The following is a 17,330-nucleotide window of genomic DNA, read 5'->3' as shown; positions in this document are numbered from 1 at the left end:
AAAAAAGAACTCAAAATGGATAGAACAGATAAGCACAAGAGCTAAAACTATAAAACTTTTAGGAGAAAACATGAAAAAAGCTTCACGTTGCATTTAACAATGATTTCTTGGATATGACACCCAATACAGTCAACAAAAGAAAAAGAGATAAATTGGATTACATCAAAATTAAAAATTTTGCCTATTAAAAGACAACCAACAGAGTGAAAGTCAATGTAGGGAACTGGATAAATTATTTTCAAATTTTGTATCTGGTGAAAGGTTAATATCCGTGGTATATAAAGAAGTATACAATTCAGCAATAACCCAATTAAAAATGGGCAAATAACTTGAATAGACATTTCTGCAAAGACAATACACATGTAACCAATAGGACATGAAAAGATGCTCAACATCACCAATCATTAGGGAAGCACATATCAAAACTACAATGGGATACCATTTTTACATCCATTAGGATGTAGGCTATTATAAAAACAACAGAACAGGAATGAAAAAATAACAGTTGTTAGCATGTGGAGAATTTGGAACTATTAGTCATTGCTGTTGGGGTTATAAAATGGTGCAGCCACTCGGAAAACAGTATGGCATTTCCTCAAAAATTAAAAGTAGGATTATCATATGATCCAGCAATTCCACTTCTGAGTATATACCCGAAAGAAGTAAAAGCAAAGACTTGAACATACGTTTGTCCACCCATGTATATAACAGCATATTGACAATAGCCAAAAGTCGGACACAACCCAAGTTCTTAATCAATGGATGAAAGGATAAATGAGATGTGATACAGACATATGATGAAACATTATTCAGCCTTTAAAAGGAAAGTCTGACACGTTACAACATGATGAACGTTGAAGACATTATACCAAGTAAGTCACAAAAGGTCAAATACTATATGATTCTATTTATATGAAATACCTAGGGTAGGCAAATTCATGGAAACAATGGTTGCCAGAGACTAGAGTGACGGGGCAAATCGGGAGTTATTATTTAATGGATACAGGGTTTGAGTTGTGGAAGATAAAAAATGTTCTAGAGTGATGGTTGCACAACAATGTGAATGTACTCAAAGTAGATTTTTAAATGGCTAAAATGATAAATATTATGTTATACGTATTTTGCCACTTTTTTTAAAGTAAAAAAAAAATGTAAGCAATCACCAAATCATCCTTGGTTTTTGACAACATGCAACCCAGAATTGGCCCTGGTTCCCTTAAATCTGCCATAGAATCAACTGGCACAATCTCAAATCCTATTAGAAGTTTCACTCACATCCTTTTACTGAAATGTCCCACCATTCCTTCATAGTGCTTTTTCCCTCCCTACAAGGTAAATAAATTATTTAAATATATATAATCAAAATTTAAATTAATATGAATATATGTATATATATATAGTATATATAAAGTGAATCCACCATTTAAAGAATTTTTGCTGTGAATTATTTTTATAACAGAGACTCTTGCTACAGCACATATATAATGCCAAATATTTCATTTAGAGTAGCATTAAGTTAAAATTTCTTACGTAGATTTTCATTAAACAGCCATGGAAACCTGAATCCACAAAACTCATCCCCTCACCCCTCAGTAAGGTCAACAATTATTGGTGCTGCTTCTCCTGCAGACTCTCAACACACATGCACTACTAGCTTAAGTTTTCACTCTACCTCACATATTACCCATGACACAAATTAGATGCCAGAACTATAATTTTGATCCACAGCATGCAAGATTGATCTTGTGGAATATTTTGTGCCATAGCTGTGAAAGTACAAATATGCATTAGTGAACATGAATAAAACTATAATAATGACTATAAAAATAATAACTATAATATAATAATCTAGATAACAATTTATTCATCAGAATGTCCTTCTTAATCTTATTTACAGCAAGGATAGCAAATCAGCTTCAATTCCTATCTCCATCCTGATTACATTGAGATTGTAAGCTCATTTTCTCTAGGGCACTGCTCCTAAAATCAGTGGTTATTAATATGCCCGCTATGTAGAAGATGCTCAACAAATGTTTGCTGAATGGATGCGTGGATGGATGGATGGGTGATGTTTAACAGAAAATTGTCTTGAGAAAGAGATATTTTTTTTTTAGGCCCTCCTCTAGCCTCAGTGTAAAAGAGTGACCTTACCTCTTACCTCATAGGCAGAAATAGTGAAATTTTCACCCCACGCATTTGTCAAATTTGTAAAGCATTGCTTTTCCAACACATATGTACAGGCAGATAACTTGGAGATCCTATTAGAATGTAGATTCTGAATCAGTAGGACTGGGATGGAACCCAAATTCTGTTGATCTAACAAGTTACCATGGGATTCTGATGTTGCTGGTTTTCAGGCAACACTTGAGTATCACAGAGCTAGACTGAACAGTGGTCCTTGCTAAAACCCAGATTGTCTCGCCCACAGAGTTTCTGACTCACTAAATCTGCAGTGGAGCCTGATAATTTGCATTTCTAAGAAGTTACTAGCTGATTCTAATGCTGCCTTATCCCACATTACCACCACTGATGCAGACTATTCTCCTCCCCCACACCCCCTGTAATGATACATGAACTGACAGGTTTTATGGCATATTAAGTCACCTTGCATTTTACAACCCCACTTGGGTTATTTCCAATTGCTGGTGCTTCCTTTTGCAGCATTCCAGAAAGAACCCTGGACTGTGATCTATTTAAAATATTTCTGGGGCGCCTGGGTGGCTCATGTGGTTAAGCCTCTGACTTCCGCTCAGGTCATGATCTCATGGTTTGTGGGTTTGAGCCCCGCATCGGTCTCTTTGTTAACAGCTCAGAGCCTGGAGCTGTTTCGGATTCTGTGTCTCTACCTCTATCTGCCCGCCCCCTCCCCTCACCCCATGCTCATGCTCCGTCTCTCTCTGTCTCTCAATAATAAATAAATGTTAAAAATGTTTTAAAAATATTTCTAAGAAAGCAATGACGTTTGCAAAATAACTACTGGTATATGTCTTGGGGGATGAAGAGAATCATTTTCTCCCTACCTCACATAGTTAAATACTACAGACATTCTCTGGGGTTTTAAGCTGACCAACCTGTCCCTGTAAAGGGAAAAACTACCTGATGTCTATAGACATGTGTCAGTCACAACCCATGACACTTTTCCCTGGCTGAGAAGCTTAAACAAAACAAAACAGAGTTATGAGCATGATTGTATCTGGCAAGTATCCATAATGAGCTATCTACAGCTGAGCTGAGGTATTGACTAACCTTTTAGAAAGTTTCATTTATCACTCTCCTATGAACTGTGAAATCGCTTTCAGAATTTGGTGAATCTAGTTCTGTAATTTATCATTTATCACCATGACATTGGGAAAACACTATGCCATTTGAGTCCCCAGAAAATATATTACAGAGAAAAGGAGAATCTGATGATTTCTGAGAGTGTAATTTGCATACGTCAAGAGAAATAAACAAGTTCAAAACCCAGAAAGCAAAGGGTTGAAATGCCTAAGACTTGTCAAATATGGTGTTTATAATAGAACAATTAATCTCGAATGAAAAGAAATCATCTGACTTTCGAGAAATACAGTTCTGCTCTGTGTTACCAGTGTTAAAAGACAAACGGAGGCACATTAAAATTTTCATGACCTTATTTGAACATATCCTGATTTGAGTTGAGCACCACCCAAAGCAAAAGTGGTTAGCAGTGCTTGCAGGACAGGAACTGGGGGCAAGGTTTTTATAGAGAACTGAAGCAAAGCAAATAAATGAGTTGATTGGTTAAACTTAAACAGTTGCCTGATTTCGGAAAGCCTAGGTGCTTTTGTGATTGGTTGTTCTTAAGTTTTACTTTCTCAGATTTAAGTGTGTTGATTCTAGCTTAGGTTTTGGTTTGTTTACATAGATTAGTTACCAGGGCATTAGAGCCACCAGGGTCTGATAGCCTCCTTGTTTAAATACTTCAATAACATCAGTTTGATTTCAGAAACTCATTCCATGACTTATAAAATAGCTTTAACGTGTATTTAGTTTTGAGACAGAGAGAGACAGAGCACGAATGGGGGAGGGGGACACAGAATCGGAAGCAGGCTCCAGGCTCCGAGCTGTCAGCACAGAGCCCGATGTGGGGCTCGAACTCACCGACCGCAAGATCGTGACCTGAGCCGAAGTGGGCCGCTCAACCGACTGAGCCACCCAGGCGCCCCATAAAATAGCTTTAAATAGCCAAAAAATAAATAGTATATAAATACCTACAGTGAAGATGCTATATAGCTGGACTACAGAAAACATTTTGACTATAGACTATAGTTTTTTTTGAGGGCTGCGCCTATTCTTGATCCCAATTTTATCTCAACATTTAGTAAAGTGTTGGTATGGTGTTGTTATATAAACTTCAGACAGCGTAATTTCCTTTGGTATGCTTCACCTGTTCTGTGTACTGGACATTTGAAGGGCATCTCATAAAATGGAAAACACGATTTTGAGAAACATGATGAGTTATCTCATATTTTCCCCATTTGCTTGTGATTAAAAGAATATATTTAATATATTTTAATCAATGTGATGGATTAGTAAATGGGAAAACTGAGATTTAAAAATATATCTTCTGCGGCACCTGGGTGGCTCAGTCATTTGAGTGACTGAGTCTTCATTTTGGCTCAGGTCATGAACTCAGGATTGTGAGATAAAGCCCCGCATGCCCAGCATGGAGCCTGCTTAAGATTCTCTCTCTCCCTCTGCTCCTCTCACCTCAAAGAAATAATAATAATAATAAATAAATAAATCTTTGTATTAAAAAAGTGATTTATTTTGAGAAAGAGAGAGTGCATGCGCATGAGCAGGGGTAGAGGCACAGAGAAAGGAGAGAGAATCCCAAGCAGGCTCCACACTGTCAGTGCAGAGCTCCACATGGGGCTTGACCCATGAACCATGAGATCATGACCTGAGCTGAAATCAGGAGTCAGACACTTAACCAACTGAGCCACACAGGTGCCCTAGATCTTCTGATTATATACACAGAATTTTCTTTGCAAAATTATACATTTAAAAAAAGCCTGAAAAGTTCAGATTTTTCTCAAAAGGAAATTCTTCCTTGAAATCTTAACTAACTTTCCACAATACCCCATAAGGTAGAAAGAAAGAAAGAAAGAAAGAAAGAAAGAAAGAAAGAAAGAAAGAAAGAAAGAAAGAAAGAAAGAAAGAAAAGGAAAGAAGAAAGAGAAATTGATTTGAAAATTATCTTATTAAGTATGATCACCAGTGGTCTCAAGCACTGCATGTAGCATTGTCGAATAGCCAAATTAAACATTACTGAGTTGTAGGTTCATTGCTTTGATAAGTATATATTTACTATTTCTGTTGTATGTTTTCTGTAATTAGTATAATTGCCATACTTTACATAGAGAAGGCAAATGTTCTTCAAAATGCTTCTCACTAAATCATTACTCTTCTCAGAAGCATTCAGTGGCATACTGTCTTCAAAAACCTGGATGCTTAACAAATCAAATCACCTCATGTCTATGCCCAGTAGTCAAGATTCAGAGTCCTTCTTCAGTTACCCTCTACCTTCTCAACCTATTTTCACCTCTTAAAGCATCCTTTATCTCCACAAAGCTTATAGACCCCTAACTTCACATTCTGTACATATATTCTTCTTCCTCAACCACATCACATACTCACTATTTATTTTGACCCCAGGTTAAAAACTTGCCCAATTTGAGATGAATTTCTTGAATCACTTAGTAGCGACTTTTGTTGTTTCCATAGCTTAGAATTTTGTAGCTTTCTTGGAAAATCCATACTCTGATTGCCAGTATGGAACTGAGCTCTTTCTTATTCTCAATCCATTTATTTCTGGTGAGTCTAGTAACACTGAATGTGGTGATCTAGAAAGAAACCCTGGGAGAAGTAATAGTTGGTCTGAGGCCTGAATGATGAGAGCAGTCACTTCTATGTGAATTTAAGGAAAGCATTCCAGGCAGGAATGGAATTTGCAGTTTTGAGCAACTGAAAGACATAGTAGGTGAAGTATGTAATGAATGGTGGGAGATGAGTGGAAGATGAGGTTGAAGAAGTTTGCAGGATGAGACCCCAATAGGACTTTAAATGCATGGTGTTTGGATTTTGTGTGATGAGCACTGAAAGCTATTGGAAGATTTAAACTAGAAAGCCTATATGACCAGACATATATTAAAAAAAAAAAAAAAAAACATTTTGGTGACTGAGGGAAGAATGTGCCAAAGGGTGTTGGTGTAAATCTGCTCTGTGAACATGGACAGACTCTTAGTGGCATCTTCAGCTGTCAAATGGAGGTAACAGCTTCAGTGAATAAGGAATAAATTGGGTCTTTTATATGAGAAAAGTTTAGGCAAGAGTGTGATGAACAAATATACATATTAGAAAAAAATCTTGGGATTTTCAAGAAATCAAACAACTAACAAATAATAGGAATAAGTTATTCAGAATAACAAGGGGAACAAAGGAGAATAATATTTTCTACTGACTCACCTACCTAATTCATTGGTTTCCCTCGTCCTTGTTTTTTTTCATTCTCTGACTTCAAGAGTTAGTTTTGGCTATTTCCTGCTGTCAGTGTCACCTACCTTATTTATTAAATTATTTATTAAAGGGGCACCTGATTGTCTCAGTGGGTTAAGCATCTGACTCTTGGTTTCGCCTCAGGTCCTCATCTCCGAGTTCCTGAATTTCAGTCCCACATTGGGCTCTATGCCAATAGTGCAGAGCTTGGTTAGGATTCTCTCTCTCCCTTTCTCTCTGTCCTTCTCCTGCTTACACTCTATCTCTCTCAAAATCAATAAATAAACTTAACATTTTTTTCAAAAAAATATTAATTAAATATTTTGGGAGACAAGTAGAGTGGAATGGTGAGTTAGAGACAAAAAGGAAGGCTAAAAACAACAGGGAAGAAAAATTATTGTGGTAATCTTTTAAAAAATGCTTGAGATATTCATCTGACAATATTTTTTCCTTTTTTTTTTTTTTTTCAATGTTTATTTATTTTTGGGACAGAGAGAGACAGAGCATGAACGGGGGAAGGGCAGAGAGAGAGGGAGACACAGAATCGGAAACAGGCTCCAGGCTCTGAGCCATCAGCCCAGAGCCTGACGCGGGGCTCGAACTCACGGACCGCGAGATCGTGACCTGGTTGAAGTCGGACGCTTAACCGACTGCGCCACCCAGGCGCCCCCATCTGTCAATTTTATTAGATCACTGCACTTCTCCTTTGCTGCCCTCATTCATGAATCATCAATGGAACTTGCATGGCAAGGAGAAGTGAATGATGCAGTCAAATTGATCTGCTTATGTAAGCTCATATTTTGTGAATTAAGAGTGAGATATTAATATAGGCTTTCTTTGACACTGTGCACAAGTGATGTACAAAGTATAAGTAGGGTATTTTTTAAAATTTAACATGAATTTTGCATATTATTTTTAGCATTGAAGTCATTGTGTGTAAGAGAAATATTCAGGACAATAAATTTTTATCTCTCTGTCTGAAAAAGAAAAGGGTGTGTTTCTCTAATGGGCACTTCTTATCTCTTAATGATCATTATTAATACAGGAAATTTTTCAAATTTTCTGTTCCCCCTTTTGGCACATGATTTTCAATCTGTCTTAACACAGTGAATTTGCAGTGTTACATAACCTAGTTTAGATCCAAATATAGAAACATTCCTTTGGCTTCAGATAATTCAATACTCCTCCAAATAATTTTCCATTTTATGTTAATATTTTGTTGCACAGGTAATAGATAAATGGATTTTCCTTATAAGAATTTTAATTTGTGAGGTACCTGGGTGGCTCTGTCCAACTTTGGCTTCAGGTCATTATCTTATGGTTCGTGAGTTCGAGCCCTGCACTGGGTTCTGGGCTGGTAGCCCAGAGCCTAGAGCCTACTTTGGAGTCTGTGTCTCCCTCTCTCTCTGTCCCTTCCCTGCTCATGTTCTCTCTCTTTCTCTCTTTCTCTCTCTCTCTCTCTCTCTCTCTCTCTCTCTCAAAAATAAATAACAGTAAAACAACTTTAAAAAAGAATTTTAATTTGTTTCTAAGGCTACAGGTTACTTCCCCCATTACCTACAATATTAGGCATTTCCTACACCTTGAGGTAACTACTTGTCGGTCAGTTTGGGAAAACTTCTAGCCATTTTTTATTTATATTTACACTCATGCAGTATATTCATTTATATAAATATATCAATTCATAAAATATATAGTATTTTTCATATAAATGTTACCAATTTATACATATTGTACTGGATTTTACTTTAATTTAACACAGTATATTGGAAAATATTCCATATTTTCATACCAATTATTTTTTAGCTGTTATATATTTTACATGAATTTTTTAATGGAAATAATTTGAATGCTTTTAAGTAGGAGAATTAATAAGTATTTTCTATTACTTTTCAGACCAAGATGGACTTACCTCCCTAAATAGAATTTCTGAAAAAAAAATCAGTTGTCAAGGAGAAATATCAAACTTAATGATTTGCTTCCCAGTAGTATAATCCCAATGATAATGAATTATTTCAGGGTTCTAATTTAGATTTAAACATTTTTTTCTTTTATAATCTAGTCATGAGAGTGACCAAATGAAATATAATGAATTCTGCAGAACCTCAATTTCTTTATCTGTAGAATGGCTGTTCTATTAGATCTGCTGCCTTCATGGCATTATCATGAAGAAGCATTGGAATAGTAGATATGAAGCTAGAAAGTTATTACAGACTATACCAAAATAGCTAGTAGAAACACACTTTTTTTTTTTTTTTTTTTTTTTTTTTTTTTGCTCTTTATCAAGTGAGTAGTTAAGCTATTGCTGCATTCCAAACCGTCTCCAAACTCAGTGGCTTAAAATACATTTATTATTTTTCTTGCATTTGCATCATGTCTGGGGTTAGGGAGATCTAGACTGGTTTGGCTGAGCTGGCTTTCTTCTTTGTGACCCTCACTCTTTTAGACCATCAAGTTAGCTGATGAGTATTCTTCTGAAGTTGCTGAGAGCAAGCATGCAAAGTGAATGAAAGCAGGTAGGGTCTCTTGGGCCCTAGGCTCAGCATATGTACCCTGCTCTTCTGTCTTTTTCTGTTGGTCAAAGAAATCCCATAATAAAAAAAAAAAAAGTGTCAAGAGTTAGACACATATATCATCCCTTTAGTATGAAGAAAGTCATGTAAGTGTGAGTACAGGGAGAGGTGAATAATGGGGGCCAAATATGCAATCTACCATAGCAGGCTGGTTTTTCTTTCTTTTTAAAATTTTTTTTTAATGTTTATTTATTTTTAGAGACAGTGAGAGACCGAACGTGAACAGGGGAGGGGCAGAGAGAGAGGGAGACACAGAATCAGAAGCAGACTCCGGGCTCCAAGCTGTCAGCACAGAGTCTGACGTGGGGCTTGAACTCACGAACTGTGAGATCATGACCTGAGCCGAAGTTGGATGATTAACCGACTGAGCCACCCAGGCACCCCTGGTTTTTCTTTCTATCTTAGTGTCTTCAAACTCCAATCATATCTTAACACACTTAAGGATATTTTATTTTCATAGGTTGATATACTGTTTTATACTTAGTAATTTAGCCTGTTTTGAAAAGAATTTCAACATCAAAAGATGACCACAAAATAAACATATATCAATATTTAATATATGATTCCACATAACATCTACTGTCATTTTATACAGCAGTCGTGGTATACTACTTGAGAAACCTTTCATCTATTAGCAAATCATAGAATGGTAAATACTAACATAAATGTCCTATTTTCTGAATTAGTCATAACTAATTCTTGGTCACAACTCAGCATCATCCTGGGCTATAGCTTAGAATATCTTAAAGAAGAAATAGTTAATATAATCATTATACTATCTCACACATAACCTGTCTCAAATGCTAGACTGTCATCAGTTCATTGTTGAATTCTATGAAGACACCAGATCTTCTCTTCAAACAAATTACATTTCTAGAGGGAAAAATATGCCTATGAGCCAAGTTGCTTTGTGAAAACACAGACAAAATGAAGAACATAGTGATAATTTGGTTCATAATTCATCTCCTTGAATAACAGTAAGACAGAGAACCTTTTCCAGATGGCAAAATGGTTGGAGTAGATACCTTTTTCCCTTCTTATAACACTTTGTAATTAAAATCGCTGAAAATATTTTCTTTCTGATAAGAATAATGAGAACATAAGACAATCCTTTTCAACAGATTACTCGTCTGCCTTTCTATGTTTAAGTAGTATGCATTAATACCTAACATGCTACATGATTAGGATACTTAGAAATAACCTGTGGAATATACTGTTCTGGTTAGAAACGTAAGACTGAGACATTCTATAACCAGATCATTCTTAGCCCTTCATCCCACTAGGCATATGCTAGGCCTGCAGCTATGAGCCCTACAAAGATAAACTGAATCAAGAGTGGTTTGAAGATTGGTTTCCTAAAACGTGGACCAACTTTCTTAGTGGTGGGTCTAGAAGAACTGTTTTATGCTGGTTCTCTGATGACCCTGTACAATATAAGCCACATAGGCAAGGCTCAACCACAACTGACATAACCCTTAGCAGAATGCCCTGTGAGCTTCCAGGACCAGGTAAAGATAAACAGTTTTGTGAGGAGTGGCTGCCAGACAATTTGTCACTTAATTCCTTTTCGTGAGGGAGGCTTTCATGGGGCAGTTTCTCATCTGTCTCTGTAATTCTGATAGGGTAGGGAACTTTCTGCCTTGTCCCCTTTTAGTTTATAACTGCAAACTACAAAATTGCTTAATTGCAGTGTGTAATTGACTCCTCAGAAACAAGGTGTCCCATAACTCATTTGCATGTCATCTGGTCCCTTTTGCTTCAGTGTCATCCTGTGACACGGGGAGCTGACATCATTGCTGATCTTGTTATTGCTGTGTCTGTATAAGTAATAAATTGTGAACCTATTTAGGTTTAAATTTTCTTTACTAGGTGAATTTTTCAGCTTTCTTGAAAAATTTGTCCCCCTCCTTGGGCTGGTAAAGTCACAATGCTCTTTTGTAATAATGACAACTGGACTCCTTGTGTTTGTTGGTCAGGTATGGCACTGTGGAGGGTAGGAGTGGATATGGTTGCTAAAATGTTCAGTAACCACGGAAACAACTAGTTCTGAATAATTACCCCTGAGATGGCTGATGAGTTGCTTTGGTAGTTAGAATTAGAGATAAAGTAGGGAGAAGACTGTGAAGCTAATGAGAGTGTATGGTGGATGTTGCTCATTCTTCTGCACCACTGGCAAATCAATGGCACTTCCCTCCAACTAGTGGTTGTCAAAAGATGAAATACTTCCTGGAGTATTTCAGACCAATTAGTTATTCAGAAAATAATTCTCTGCTCTTACAAGCACAGAAAGAGAGAAATTAGAAATCAATCTGGGCAAAAGCCTAGTGAGATTATAGAAATGTGACTCAGCTGGTTGGCAGATGAGGGAACTACACTAAGTTTGCTGGATAAGAAGGAATGGAATTCTCTTAGTTGGTTAATGATCAACTCTATGCCCTAAGCCACCCTAGCCACAACCACCTTCTTCAAAGACATAGACACAGAGGAAGAACATGTAAAAACAAATCAAGACTTACTAGAATGAGTTTTCACATACATATGAAGCAGTGGTCTGCCCAGGATGAGTTTTCATTTTGTGATAAGCACTCATGGAAGGAAGCCTGTAGGAGAAGCAATAACTTTTCTTAGAACCATTGTAACTCCAGCCTGGACTAATAATAGAGATTATGAATATCCAGATAATAAAATAGTCACCTAGTAGATGATATTATCCCTCACTTTTAAGCCATGAGAAGGACACACAATTTGAATATTTAGAAATAGCAAAAGAAAATCCCTAGCTAGCTTTGCAATCTCCTTTGGGCAAACAGGAGGCATGCCATGAGGATCTTAAACCCCTTTGGCTGAGAGGTATGTGCTATTTGGACCAATGTAGACCTGATATTTTTGATACCACCTTTCCAACTACATTTTACTCTCTTCAAGAACACACAGGACTAGGTCAGAGACTAAAGTTACCAAAAGAGGACTAAAGGTCTTATTCACTGGTTAAGATGTGTTGAGGATTTTATGCTAACTAAGGATGCCAAAACTTTTTAGTCGGGAAACACCTATGGGTGTGATTAAAAAAAAATACATAATATGAAAAAAAACTCTGATTAGACAGAAAGCTGATTAGATTTGTAGGTGGGTCCTTTTGTGGAAGTACACAATCAGTAACTGGTAATGTTGCATATATTGTAGCATTTAGACATGTTAAGGATGTGTAATCTGCTCTTGATTGTAAGAAGTGTTCTGGATGGGGAAATAACATAATGACAGCAGAGACTGTGGAAGATTATTTAACTGGGATCCTGTAAGTCTTCCCTTGTCTAGTCATGTAGTTACTGTGAAACAGTATAGGATACAAGAGGGGCATGAATATGAGGCAATCATGACATTGATCAAGGTACTAGTGCAGGAAGAGCTGCGTATAGAAACATTATCAACTTATAATAGCCTTGTGTGGCCACTGAATAATAGTACTATTTTTCAGCCAGGAAATACATTGAGAATTAATTCAATACATAGTTGTTAATGTTTAAATGGGGGCTGGATGACCAGGTATTTGGCCTTAGTCCACTGCCTGGGATAGAGACAAATGATTTGGACTATTGGTGATGTGTTTGTATCATTGGCAATGTTCATTTGCCCCTTAACCATCTCAATCAGTGGTTTCTGATTTGAAGCAATTTTACCCCTCTCCCCATGGAGCATTTTGCAATATCTGGAGACACATTTTTCTGTCAGAACTGGAGACACTGAAAGTTGCTCAACATAAGACATTCTGTCCATGTGTGTGCACACCTGCACACCTGTCACATACACACCCTGTGGTCCACACTGAATATACAAGACATTCTAAAATGTAGAATGTGGAAAGCAACAGTAGTCACCTCTAGGAGTTACAGTGAGTATTAATTAAATGCAGGTTAAAGAACTGCACAGTTGTTTTCCACTATATCAGTCCTGTGGTTGCCATTATGTGGGCTCAGCCTCCTAGTGAGGGCATGCTTTAATTGTACTTTGCTATAAAGCATTTATCACTATGTATAAAGTATAAGGTTAGTGTATAAACTCTATGAATAATAGTTTTTTTAGTTACAGAATTTAGAGTAATAGTTTCAGTAGTTGTCATAGATCAAATGGTAGTGGAATATCTAACAATGCCCAAGGGAGCCACTAGCATGGACAGTTAATCAGAGAAAGTCGTAGTGGTTGTTGTACTACTAGTAGTAATAAAAATAATAACCCATGCTCAGTGAATACTTGTTATGTATGTCCAAGTATGGGTTCTGCAAAGCAACTCTGAGACAGAGTTAGCATGCCAAATATCAGTTGGGATCAGTACTTATGGAAGGGAGGAAGGCAGTTTGGGGTGGAGAAAAAAGTTGAGGTATGAAGCAGTTTCAGCATATATGCCTCAGCCAACCTAGAAGGCCCCCTAGGGCTGGGATGACCTTTTGGAATTGCCCCTAAATTGGTACAAGGGATTAGGCCTGTATAACCCATGTTGATACATCACTGATGTAGACTGCTCTAGGGGAGGCATGACCTTGGGTGAGCAGTGTGCTTCTGCTAAGGCAATTTCCTGAGGTCTAGAAGTACTGCCAGCTGTTTTCAGCAGCAGCTAAGGGAATAAATCCATTCTTTCGTCTTAAAGAATGCTCCTCAGGGAATCTACCACAATGTACAAGGAACTGGGCTTAACATCTAATGTGCATTTCCTTAAGTTTTCACAGTACACCAAGAGGTTGATGTTATTATCTCAACTTTACAGATGACGTAATTAGGGACTAGAGGGATTTCATAACTTTCCCAGGAAAAGCAGTATGATTCATTTTTATAAATATAAATTATATATTTATATTTATATTTTATGTATCAGTATGTGTCAATGTGGAGAGAATTGAGTCAAAGCAATGATGTTAGGGTCTAGATATGCGTATTTATTACTAGTGTCTCCTTCATTCTCAAAAGTGTCCAGTTTAGATGATAAAATAGAAGGTTGCCAAAGGTAGGACCAGTGCTAAAGGTACCTGAGGGCAATGCATGGAAACTTGACGCAAGGTGGTGTCAAAGACCAACAGAAGAGGATATAACATGGGTAGAAATTAATAGGACAGACTAGGGGTTCTTGGTGTAAAATCCCCTAGACCAGAAAAATCAGCATAGACTGGGAACCGGGCTCCACCCCATAGCTATTGAAACAGACAACCCGGTTAAGAGGTTGTACCTGTCTACCACATATAGTTTCAAGGAACCCTTCATGTAATTCTGATACTTTTGCAATTTTAAGAATCACTTGGATAAATTCATAGACTGATTTGGACAAGGTGTTTGTAACTACTTTCTTTTTATTTTGCAATGCTTTGACTATAGTCAAGAAGCACTAGTTTCTCAGCAAATAGAGGAGAGATTCCAGGAAGAAATGTTCATTTTAAAGTTAAAAATTTTCACAGCACTGTGATTCACCAAGCTTACAAGTTCTTTATAGTTTTTTTCCTCTTATTTCAAATAGGTAGAAGCTTTGTATTAACTTTGAGAGTCAGCTGTGTAGCCCCAGAAACCTGGTTTCTGGTGTGGTTGGTTGGTCGGTCTTTCTCTCATTATATAATGGATATGTAAAAGGATATGATAAAAGGATTAATATATATAATATACATAACATATACGTATCATATACATATACATATACATATACATATACATATACATATACATATACATATACATATGCATACAGGGAATAAGCTTAGGAATTCCCTGAGCCTTCCCTGATGGGTTAACAAGGCATAAAGAATTAGAAAGCCATAGGATGTACACACCCAAGTTTGGGTAAACAAGATTAGGTAAATAAGAATAGGTAAAGTGGGGCAAAGTTCCCAGTATAGGACAAAGGTATATGAGGTAAGCAAGATTAGGTACTCAGGGTGGAAACGTCCCCCCCAATTTAGCATAATAGCAGAAATCTGCTTTCACAAGAAGGAAGGACTAAATTAGGTAAACAGGTAAATAGGGCTACAGAATACTGCAGGGAAAGTTGCCCAGAGCAGAGCTAATTAGTAAAAGAAAGGTGCCTTGTTGACCCTGAGGTAGCGTGCTCTGTCTTTCTTGTCCCCTAGACCAGTTTAGGTAAACAGAGGTGGTGCCTCACATCTGCTGTAAACAACCTTCTGCCAGGTGCCAGGATTTTGTTTTGTATTAACCCAAACCCCTAACCCCACACATTTTGAAAACCCCCTTTCCCTCATGCCCATGACTTAATGTTCACAGTTTCATTGTCTCTTTGTGTATGTCCATCACCATGTTTGGAATCCTTCTGATCCTAATAAAAACAAGAGCAAGGACCCTTAATTGGGGCTCTGGTCTTCTCCTGGACATTAGCCATCTCTTGCAATTTTAATCCTGCATCCCACTTTCTTGCTGGATAGGAAAGAACTCCAGACCCAGAGTCTACGACATGTATATACAATGGAAAGATTAATGCTTGTTTTACCTCTCCCACAGGTTTTTCATGAAGCTGAAATAAAATCATATATGCAAAATTATCTATAAACTGTGAAGTGGTATGTAGTCATAAAGTAGGAAACTAATAGTGTGATTCTTAGCTAGATATTTTTAGCACCCAGAAAGCACAATATTTGCTTGATAAATCCATGTTCAATTTTTGTAAAATCTTAAAATAGTAATTTTTACTGTGAATGTTTTCAAATATTGAGAGAGAAAAACAATTTTAAAAAGGCATTCTTTTATTATTTAATAAATCTAGTTTTCCTTCTGGCTGTGAGACCAGGAGTTAAAGTAATATCTCTGGTTTCCTTTTCTTCCTGGGCATATCAGTTTCCTCTGGGACGCTCAAAATCACCAGTTGGTGAACAAATAAAGGACTGAAAAACATCTCATCATATTTTTTGGATTGCATGAGTGTTAGTGAAACCATCCAACAAAATGAAAACTGATCTCTTTATACTCTTAAATCCGTGCCAATACTCACCAGGCCCTTCACAGAAGGCACACTTAGCTTAGGGACATCTATTTCAGCAATATTAATTGAATCATCATATAACTTATCCTGGTCCTGGTAAGGGGATGTATAAGTTAGTTACTGCCAGAGCCAAACTCATGTCCCTGACTCCTCCCCCACCCAGGATTCAATCTATTGGTGGTGGTTTTAAAAATGTCAGTTGTTTGATACTTCTCCCTTGAATTAGTCTTGACTTAGTATTTTGCTTCTAACAAATAGAGTAATTAATGGTGTGTGATTCTGATATAACCCATAAAAGCATTGGGGCTTCTCTCTTGGATTACTTTATCTGGGGGGTGAAAGCTATCATGCTGTGAGCAGCCTGTAGAAAATCTCACAGGACCAGGAACCAAAGCCTCTGGCAAAGAGCCAAAGAGGAACTGAGGCCTGCCAACAACCTGTGGAGCTGTGAGATTTTAAAAGTTTGTTGTTTTGAACCACAAAGATTTGGGGAAATTTGTTACACAGCAACAGATAGCTAATGTAATTTATCTGTCACAACTAAATGATTGTTTAACTTAAAGTCTTTTGCTTTCACTTGATCCCCAGATGACCAGAGAGATATTTCATAAAGAGAGTAGATATGGAAACTTGTTCTTATCCAATTTAAGGGCTTTTTCTATAAAGTGTTTCTACTAAAAGATTTCAGTCTTCAAAGCTATCTCATAATTAATGGAGACATTTTTAGGATTTTTTTTTTAGAACAGTTTTAGGTTCACAACAAAACTGAGAGGAAGGTACAGAGATCTCCCATATACCCTCTGCCTTCATGCATGCATAACCACCCACATTATTAACACCCCCTACCAGAGTGTTGTATTTATTACAATTGATGAACCTACATTGACATGGCATAATTGCACAAAGTCCATAGTTTATATTTGAATTCACTGTTGTACGTTCTATGTATTTTACAAATATATAATGACATGTATCTATCATTGTAGTGTTGTACCACATAGTTTCACTGTCCTAAAAGTCCTCTGTAATGTATTCATCCCTCCCTCACTCCCTCCTCTCTCACCCCATATAACCACTCATCTTTTTACAGTCCCCATAGTTATGTCGTTCCCAGAATGTCATATAATTGAAATCATTTAGTATGTAGCCTTTTCAGATTGGCTTCTTTCACTTGATAATATGCATTTAAATCCCTTCAAATCTTTCGTTTTGCTTGATAGCTTTTTCTTTCTTTCTTTCTTTCTTTCTTTCTTTCTTTCTTTCTTTCTTTCTTT

The sequence above is a fragment of the Herpailurus yagouaroundi genome, unplaced genomic scaffold, assembly GCF_014898765.1.
Source record: "Herpailurus yagouaroundi ecotype Mexico unplaced genomic scaffold, PumYag 29, whole genome shotgun sequence".
NCBI classification, from domain to species: domain Eukaryota; kingdom Metazoa; phylum Chordata; class Mammalia; order Carnivora; family Felidae; genus Herpailurus; species Herpailurus yagouaroundi.
Note: the sequence above shows the minus strand (reverse complement) of the source record.